The 8,776-nt window shown below is 51.3% G+C and overlaps 1 long non-coding RNA gene across 1 annotated transcript; it reads right to left on the bottom strand.

Moving 5' to 3' along the window:
* Positions 1-5,214: 5,214 nt before the first annotated feature.
* LOC103886529 lies at positions 5,215-6,481 on the bottom strand. The gene is made up of 2 exons (XR_650241.4): positions 6,410-6,481; positions 5,215-5,505 (listed from the first exon to the last, which is right to left on the bottom strand). It is a non-coding gene; the product is annotated as an uncharacterized LOC103886529 (long non-coding RNA).
* Between the last annotated feature and the right edge of the window lie 2,295 nt (positions 6,482-8,776).

Raw genomic sequence — 8,776 nt, 5'->3', positions numbered from 1 at the left:
TTCAGAACCATGACTAAGATAGGGCTGCCTTAGGAAGAGCTGGTCTAGAATCCAGGTCTTAGACAATTATTTTCAGGGCTCTGTTCTACCTCCCTGCCAGCTAGAAACATTTTTTATTTTCAGATAATGTATCCTTCCAAGTTTGAATTTGAATCTTTTTTTAAACGTAGATACGTTTGTTTAATTTTGTGTTACTGCCCAGATCAAGTCAGCTCCTGGTACTTTTCTATTTTAATGATAGCTGCCACCCAACAAAACCCAACATTCAGTGTTCAGCAGAAATTCTGATATGCATACTATGTGCCTACGAGCCTTTTAAAATTGCAATGACAGTGTTTTTATTTGGTTCTTTGGATTAAATTGTCTAAAGAATTTATTGTGAACGTTATTGCATCTCTGATTCTGTTGGTCTTCTATGAAATTTCACACGTCTTGAGACAGGCAGATTTTTATCTTTGGTTCTCAGGTTATTAACATGTACTGTGAGAATTTAGATTGTTTTAGTAGAACTCTAATCCGGGGCACAAACTGGCAGGCCTGGGATGAGCAGGGCCTCTGCAGACATGTCTTGCTCATCAGTACTATGCTTCAAAATACCTTTTTCCAGGCTGGGCACGGTGGCTCACACCTATAATCCCAGCACTTTGAGAGGCTGAGGTGGGTGGATCACGAGATCAGGAGTTTGAGACCAGCCTGGCCACCATGGTGAAACCCCATCTCTACTAAAAATACAAAAATTAGCTGGGCGTGGTGGCGGGCGCCTGTAATCACAGCTACTTGGGAGGCTGAGGCAGGAGAATTGCTTGAACCTGGGAGGCGGAGGTTGCAGTGAGCCGAGATCACGCCACTGCACTCCAGCCTGGGCGACAGAGTGAGACTCTGTCTCAAAAACAAATACAAAAAACCTTTTTCCTTGGAATGACATACCCTCAGGGCAGCGTGTGCTTGGGGGAGCCCTGCAGGTTCCCCACTTCCTCCAAATAACATTTTCCTCTTTTGAGCTCTTCTAGCCCATCCCTGGCCAGTGGAGACATATGTGGTTGTGATGGGGCTCAGTAAAGGGGAATCGTGGTGCCGTATGTAGTGTAGTGCTGTCCAAGTGAGGCTAGTTTTTTTTTTTTGTTTTTTTTTTTGAGACAGAGTCTTGCTCTGTCACCCAGGCCTAAGTGCAGTGGTGCAGTCATAGCTCACTGCAGCCTCAACCTCCCAGGCTCAGGTGATCCTCCAGCCTTAGCCTCCTGAGTAGCTGGGACTACAGGCAGACGCCACCACTACTGGCTGATTTTTCTTTGTTTTGTAGAGATTGGTGGGGAGGGGATCTCACTATGTTGCCCAGGCTGGTCACGAACTCCTGGGCTCAAGGAATCTGTCCACTTTGGCCATCCCAAGTGCTGGGATTACAAGTGTTGAGTCACCGCACCCGGCCTAAAGTGAGGTTCTTGAGATGTATACAGAGATCAAGAGTGAGTGCTGGAAGCTTCCGTGTCAACTGATATTGCTGGGACGGCTGCATGTCTCTGGGCAGGGGCCACTCTGACTGCTCTAACTCCTGTGCCTGCTGCCTCCTGGCCACATGGCCCTTTGGTCAGAAACTTGAGAAGCCCCCAGTGAGCAGCAAAGGGGACCCCTGCCTGTTTAGTAATGGAATTCACAACCGTTCCGCCCAGTGCAGCTCAGCAGGTGTTTGTGGAGAGCATGCCCAGGGTGAAGCCTGCGGGGCTATCAATGTTAGGGTGGTAACACAGCAGCTGCCCACATTGGCACATTGCCTGCCAGCAAGCAGGTTCTGAGCAAAGCTCTTTCCCTGTGTGGATGCTGGGGCCCATGTCAGGAGGCAGAGTGCCTCCTGGTTTGCTTGGGACGTTCTCATTGGAGCAGGGGTCCCCAACCTTTTTGGCACCAGGAACCAGTTTCCACAGACTGGTGGCAGGTGGGGATGGTTTCAGGATGAAACAACAGTTTCACCTCCGATCATTGGGCATTAGATTCTCATACGGAGCATGCAACCTAGATCCCTCGCATGCACAGTTCACAGTAGGGTTAGCGCTCTCAGGAGAATCGAATCTGATCTGACAGGACGTGGAGCTCAGGTGGGAATGCTCACTCGCCTGCTGCTCACCCCCTGCTGTGCTGTGTGGCCCAGTTCCTTACAGGCCACGGACTGGTACCAGTCTGTGGCCCAGGGGTGGAGAACCCCTGCGTTAGAGCACCAAAAGTCCTCCACCTAGGAACCAGCTCATCCCAAACAAAGCAGGACCGTTGGTCACCATGGGCAGCAGCATGACTTTTACCTAAATTCCATGGTATGATATAAAGCGGAATGAGAGGCCGGGCACTGTGGCTCATGCTTATAATCTCAGCACTTTGGGACGCCGAGGTGGGTAGATCACCTGAGGTCAGGAGTTCGAGACCAGCCGGGTCAACATGGTGAAACCCTGTCTCTACTGAAAATACAAAAATCAGCCCGGCATGGTGGCACACTCCTGTAGTCCCAGCTACTTGGGAAGCTGAGACAGGAGAATCGCTTGAATCAGGGAGGCGAAGGTTGCAGTGAGCCGAGATTGCACCACTGCATTCCAGCCTGGGTGACAGAGTAAGACTCTGTCTCAAAAAAATAAAAATAAATAAATAAAGTGGAATGAGAAAATAAAAAACTTGCCCCAAAGAATGACCGAGTTATCTAGGGAATGTCCGCACTGCAGGGAGCAGCCAAGAAGTACAATCAATTTAGTGGGGCCGGAGGAGCATTTAAATTTTTTTTGGCCAGGTGCAGTGGCTCACACCTGTAATTCAGCACTTTGGGAGGCAGAGGCAGGAGGATTCCTTGAGCCCAGAAGCTCAGGTCCAGCCTGGTCAACATGGTGAAGCCTCATCTCTACAAAAAACACAAAAATTAGCCAGGCGTGGTGTTGTGTGCCTGTAGTCCCAGCTCAGGAGGCTGAGGCAAGAGGATCTCTTGAGCTTTGGAGATAAAGGCTGCAGTGAGCTACACTTGGCCTGGCCCCCAGAGCAAAAGACAGGAGCATCAGGAAGTAGGGAGGAAGTGGGCAACAGCCCAGCTTTAGCCTGGGCAACAGAGCAAGACCCTGTCTCTTAAAAAACATTATTGGCCAGGTGTGGTGGCTTACACCAGTCATCCCAGCACTTTGGCAGGTCGAGGCAGGTGGATCACTTGAGGTCGGGATTTCGAGACCAGCCTGGCCTACATGGCAAAACCCCATCTCTACTAAAAATACAAAAAAATTAGCTGGGCGTGGTGGCACGCGCCTGTAATCCCAGCTACTCCGGAGGCTGAGGCAGAGAATTGCTTAAACCTGGAGGGGCGGAGGTTGCAGTGAGCCGAGATCGCGCCACTGCACTCCAGCCTGGGCGACGGAGCGAGACTCCGTCTCAAAAAATAAAATAAAATAAAATAAAATAAAATAAAATAAAATAAATAAAAATACAAACATCAGCTGGGTGTGGTGGAGGGTGCCTGTAATCCCAGCTACTGGGGAGGCTGAGGCAGGAGAATCACTTGAACCTGGGAGGTGGAGGTTGCAGTGAGCCAAGATCATGCCATTGCACTCCAATCTGGGTAACAAGAGTGAAACTCTGTCTAAAAAAAAAAATTATTTATTTATTTATTTATTTTTGAGACAGAGTCTCGCTCTGTCGCCCAGGCTGGAGTGCAGTGGCACGATCTCAGCTCACTGCAAGCTCCGCCTCCTGGGTTCACGTCATTCTCCTGCCTCAGCCTTCCGAGTAGCTGGGACTACAGGCGCCCGCCACCACGCCCGGCTAATTTTTTGTATTTTTAGTAGAGATGGAGTTTCACTGTGATAGCCAGGATGGTCTCGATCTCCTGACCTTGTGATCCGCCCGCCTTGGCCTCCCAAAGTGCTGGGATTACAGGCAAAAATCTTATTTTTTTAGAGCAGTTTAGAGCAGTTTTAGGTTCCTAGCAACATTGAGAGGAAGGTACAGAACTATCCCAGGTGCCCCCTCACCCCCAGCATGCAGAGCCTGCCCCATTATCAGCATCTCCCTGGGTAGCGCATTGATTGCCCTTGATGAACCAACATGGACGCATCATAACCACCTGGTCCATGCTACATTCGGGCTCACTCTTGGTGTCGCACATCCTATGCAGCAAAACATTTTTAAAAATAAAAGCAGCACAGACTAGGTCAGGGTGCTTTGCATCTGGTGACAGTTAAGTACAGTATCGTTCTGGGAAACGTTCTGTTTCAGTTACTTATTTGAATGTATGTGCTGTTTGTCTTGCAAAATTCTTCCCTAACTGTGAGTTGTGGTGACAAAAGATTGAGAGAGACTTTGGGAGTTCAAGGGATGGAGAGGCACATCAGGTTAGGGAGAACCTGGAAGGGCTTTTTGGGATCAGGGACCCTGGAAGGTAGGGGAAAGCAGGGAGAAAACCCAACAGAGGCCAAGAGTATTGGGGGAGGGATTGAGGGGACAGCCAGGAGTGTGGAGGATGCCCAGGAGGGGGCAGGTGGGTGGCAGTGACTGGGAAGGATGGTGAGACCATGGGCGGGGTGGAGCCCTGGAAGGCTGTGAGGAGGGTTTGGGGTCTGAATTCTGCGCTCCTGCTTACTGGATGAGTAAACCCCAGCACTTACTTAGTCTCTCTATGCCTGTTTCTCAGCAGTGGGATGGGGGCAGTTATGGTGCCCGTCTGGGCGGGTTGGTGCCAATGCCAGGTGAGTAAATTGTGGCACTCCCCTGGCACAGTACCTGAAGTATCAGAGGCACCTATCCTTAGCTGTTACTATGGTCAGACTTTGCTTAGGGAGACTTGTGGGGTAACCCTCTCTAGAATAGCTTGGGGAAGGCAGAGATGGTGTCTGAACCAGGTAACTGGCCAGTACAGGGTGCAGATGGGAGATGCTGAGAGCCAGGATGAATGGCTATTATTTTTATTTATTTACTTTTTAGAGACAGTGTCTTGCTCTGTTGCCCATGCTGGAGTGCAGGGTGCGATCAAGGCTCACTGCAGCCTCTACCTCTTTGGCTCAAGTGATCCTCCCACCACGCCCAGCTAATTTTTGTGCCTTTTGTAGAAACAGGGTTTCATCATGTTGCCAAGGCTGGTCTTGAACTCCCAGGCTCAAGGGATCTGCCTGCCTCGGCCTCGAAAAGTGCTAGGATTACAGGCATGAGTCAGCGTGCCAGCTTGGCTGTTCTTTGATGTTTTGTTCTTGGGGAGTAGTCCACAGATCACTGTGCTTGTTGTATTGGCTTGGCTTATAGTACAGAGGTTGATCTGCTACGTGCTGTGTTTGGGGCTGGGGAGGGTGCAGACTCTATATGGTCGTGGCTTCAGGAGACTCCTCCAGGGCCTGGCCCCACTGTGAGCAATGCCATGCTGCAGGGCTGTCTCTGTCATCCCGGCCGAGTTCCCCATGGTGGCCGCCCATGGTGCCATGACATCTTCAGGAACTGGGCCATGCCTCCCACCCCATTGACACCTGGGGAGAGGCTTGGCCATTTTATTTTCTAAACCTGTAGAGCACAAAGAGATGTTGTCATTCCCCTCATTGAGACACACACCCCCTCCTCCCCTCCTCATGCCGAGCCGTTTTTGGTTCCTGGTTATAAACTGACTTTAGGGAGCCCCCTACAACGACCTGGTAGCTTTCCGCTCTTGCTTTTGTTTTTGTTTTTTGTTTTTGAGACAGAATCTCACTCTGTTGCCCAGGCTAGAGTATAGTGGTGCAACCTCCACCTCCTGGGTTCAAGTGATTCTCCTGCCTCAGCCTCCCGAGTACCTGGGCCTACAGGCGTCTGCCAGCACGCCTGGCTAATTTTTATTTTTTAGTAGAGATGGGGTTTCACCATGTTGGCCAGGCTGGTCTCGAACTCCTGACCTCAAATGATCCACCCACCTCGGCCTCCCAAAGTGCTAGGATTACAGGCATGAGCCATTGCACCCGGCCCACTGTTGCTTTTGAAAACACAAACACCACTGACGCAGCCTGAACAATATAATCCATTGCTTTTAGAGACCTGGCCCTTTAGAACAAAAAGCCTACTTCATTCTCCTGGGATGAGCAGGGCCCTCTCTGCACTCTTCTACCTACCAAAGAAAACTAAGTACCATCTCCATCTTCAGCAGCCCCTCCACTCCCTTCACCCTTATGCTTCTGCTCTTGGCCAGATTAATGGCTCTTTGTGGCTGGAGATCACACAAGTGCTGTGCCCAGAGCAATTTCCTGTCCCCATCAGAGTGATGAGAGAGTCTTAGGAAATGATCTTAGGAAATGGCCCCACAGTAAAAGTTCCAACCGGCACAGCCATGAAATTATCACCACCAGCTGCTTTTCACCTGGGAGAGCCAGGGTAGGTGGGGCCAAAGGGCCTGAGAAGGCGTGTTCTCAGGATCAGATTGAGGGAGGGGGATCCTCACCCGCAGGGATGTCAGGTATTGGCGTCTACCTTTCGTTAATCCAGCAAATACACCCTGAAGACTTCCCCTGCCCACGCGGAGCCCGACCCTGTGCCTCCAAGGAAACCAACAATTATGATGCAACGTGATGATTGCTAAATCAGGAGTACCCTGAGTTCAGAGAATCAATGTGCCTTGTGGGCTGGGGCGAATGGGAAGGGAAGGGGGTCAGGGAAGGCCTCCTTAAGGAAGCTGCCAGTTAAATGAAGCCCCAAATGCTGAGCAGGAAGCGGCCAGATGAGCAGAATAGGGGAGGGTTGTCTATGGCCATACCACCCTGAGTGCACCCCATCTCCTCTGATCTCGGAAGCTCGGCAGGGTCCGGCCTGGTTAGTACTTGGATGGGAGAACAGGGAAGCCTTTCCAGGCAGAGGGAACAGCACTTGTGAAGGCTCCTGGAGTGGGAGGCATGCCAGAAGCGGGATGGGGGCTGCAGCTCTGAGGGTGGGTGTGAAGGTGGGATGTCCAACTCTGACGTAGAGATATTGGGGCGTGATCGGGCCTCGCTGCACAGGAAGAGGAAGAGTTTAAACCATGGTGGGGCCAGGCGTGGTGGCTCACACCTGACATCCCAAAACTCTGGGAGGCTGAGGCAGACAGATCACCTGAGGTCAGGAGTTTGAGACCAGCCTGGCCAACAAGGCAAAACCCTGTCTCTACTAAAAATACAAAAATTATCTGGGCGCGGAGGGAGGCGGGTGCCTGTAATCCCAGCTACTCAGGAGGCTGAGGCAGGAGAATCGCTTGAACCTGGGAGGCGGAGGTTTGCAGTGAGCCAAGATTGCACCATTGCACCCCAGCCTGGGCGACAGAGTGAGACTGTGTCTCAAAAACAAAACCAACCAACCAAACAAACAACAAAAACCATGGTGGAAGTGAGCACCCCAAGGCTCTGAGTGGTGACCCTGGGGCCAGTGCTCTGGGCGGGCTGCTCCTTGCCAGGTCTGTAGAGGGAATAGGGGAGGCCAGCAGTCTGCCAGCCCAAGGAAGGAGGCCTCAGTCAAGCTGGCGGCAGGGGGGCTGAGCAGATGTAGAGGCACAGGGAGGGACCAGCTTGCTCATCCCAAACAGTTGCTGAGCACCATCAGCCTCAGGCCAGGCCCTGCTGGAGAATCCCAGGTAAACTGGCCACTGTCCTGCCCCCTAGGACCCTGTGGTCCATGAGGGGACCCCCGAAGTACCCAGGGTCTACTCTGGAGCTCTTACAGGATGTAGGGGTGGAGAGGTGGAGGACAGACGGACACAGTGCAGTGCCTGTCTCAAATCCTTGTCTCTGTGTGCCTTTGGTTATTGTTGACCCAGAAACTCTTCCCACACCATGATTAGTGTATTTAATATTGGCCTGAAACCCAAGGAGATGTCATGAGGCACATGCCTGGATGCAGATGAAGGAGAGGGGGGCAGGGTCTGGGAAGGCTCCTGGGCAGATGACCTGGCAGTGTGGGACTTCCCAGAGGCTCAGGAGGGCAGAGAGGGGAGCTACTGTGATTCTTTGGCGACACCTGTCTCCCTGCACTGGCTGGGCTAGGATTAACCCCCAGTAGGAGTGGACGTAGGAGAAGTGTTGGTGTCTGTCCACGACACAAAGACAATATTGTGCCGGGCCAGGGACGAGAGGCAGGGGCGGGCTCTGCCAGCCCCGTGTTTCCAAAGAGCAGGTGGCCACCCCAACATCTTGTTGAAAGGTCTGCATTTGTATGCAGCGAAATGCCAAGCTGTTATGTCATGACTGCTTCGTTGCGTTCTATGAACGGCATTTCCAGGAAAGGCCTCATTTCACACCAAGCTGAGTCCCGACGGATCCTGCTCTGGCCCCGGATGGGGAGAGTGACTTAATCAGCCCACCCTAGGAGTAACATATGGCATTTCCTTCTCAGGCCAGACGTTTTTCCATTTTACCCGTAAGAAAATTAGAATTAGGCCAATGGCTTGTTTTAATTTGAACCGCTATGGTTCGAAGGATGCTGGTGGGCTTAAGTTGTACCTAGACTGGGCCTTCTTTTCTTTTCTTTTCTTTTCTTTTCTTTTTCTTTTCTTTTTCTTTCTCTTTCTCTTTTCTTTCTTTCTTTCTTTCTTTTTTTTTTTTGAGGCAGGGTATTTTCCTGTTGCCTGGGCTGGAGTACAGTGGTTCAGTTTGATCTCAGCTCACTGCAGCCTCGACCTCCTGCACTCAAGTGATCCTCCCACCTCACTCTTCCAAGTAGCTGGGACCACAGGTGCAGGCCATCATGCCTGGCTAATTTTTGTATTTTTGTATTTTTTTTTTTTTTTGTAGAGAGGGGCTTTCACCATGTTGCCCAGGCTGGTCTTGAACTCCTGGGCTCAAGT

The sequence above is a fragment of the Papio anubis genome, unplaced genomic scaffold (assembly GCF_008728515.1).
Source record: "Papio anubis isolate 15944 unplaced genomic scaffold, Panubis1.0 scaffold1171, whole genome shotgun sequence".
Classification (NCBI taxonomy): Eukaryota; Metazoa; Chordata; class Mammalia; order Primates; family Cercopithecidae; genus Papio; species Papio anubis.
The sequence above is the reverse complement of the archived record's forward strand: the minus strand, read 5'-3'. Positions and strand labels throughout refer to the sequence as shown.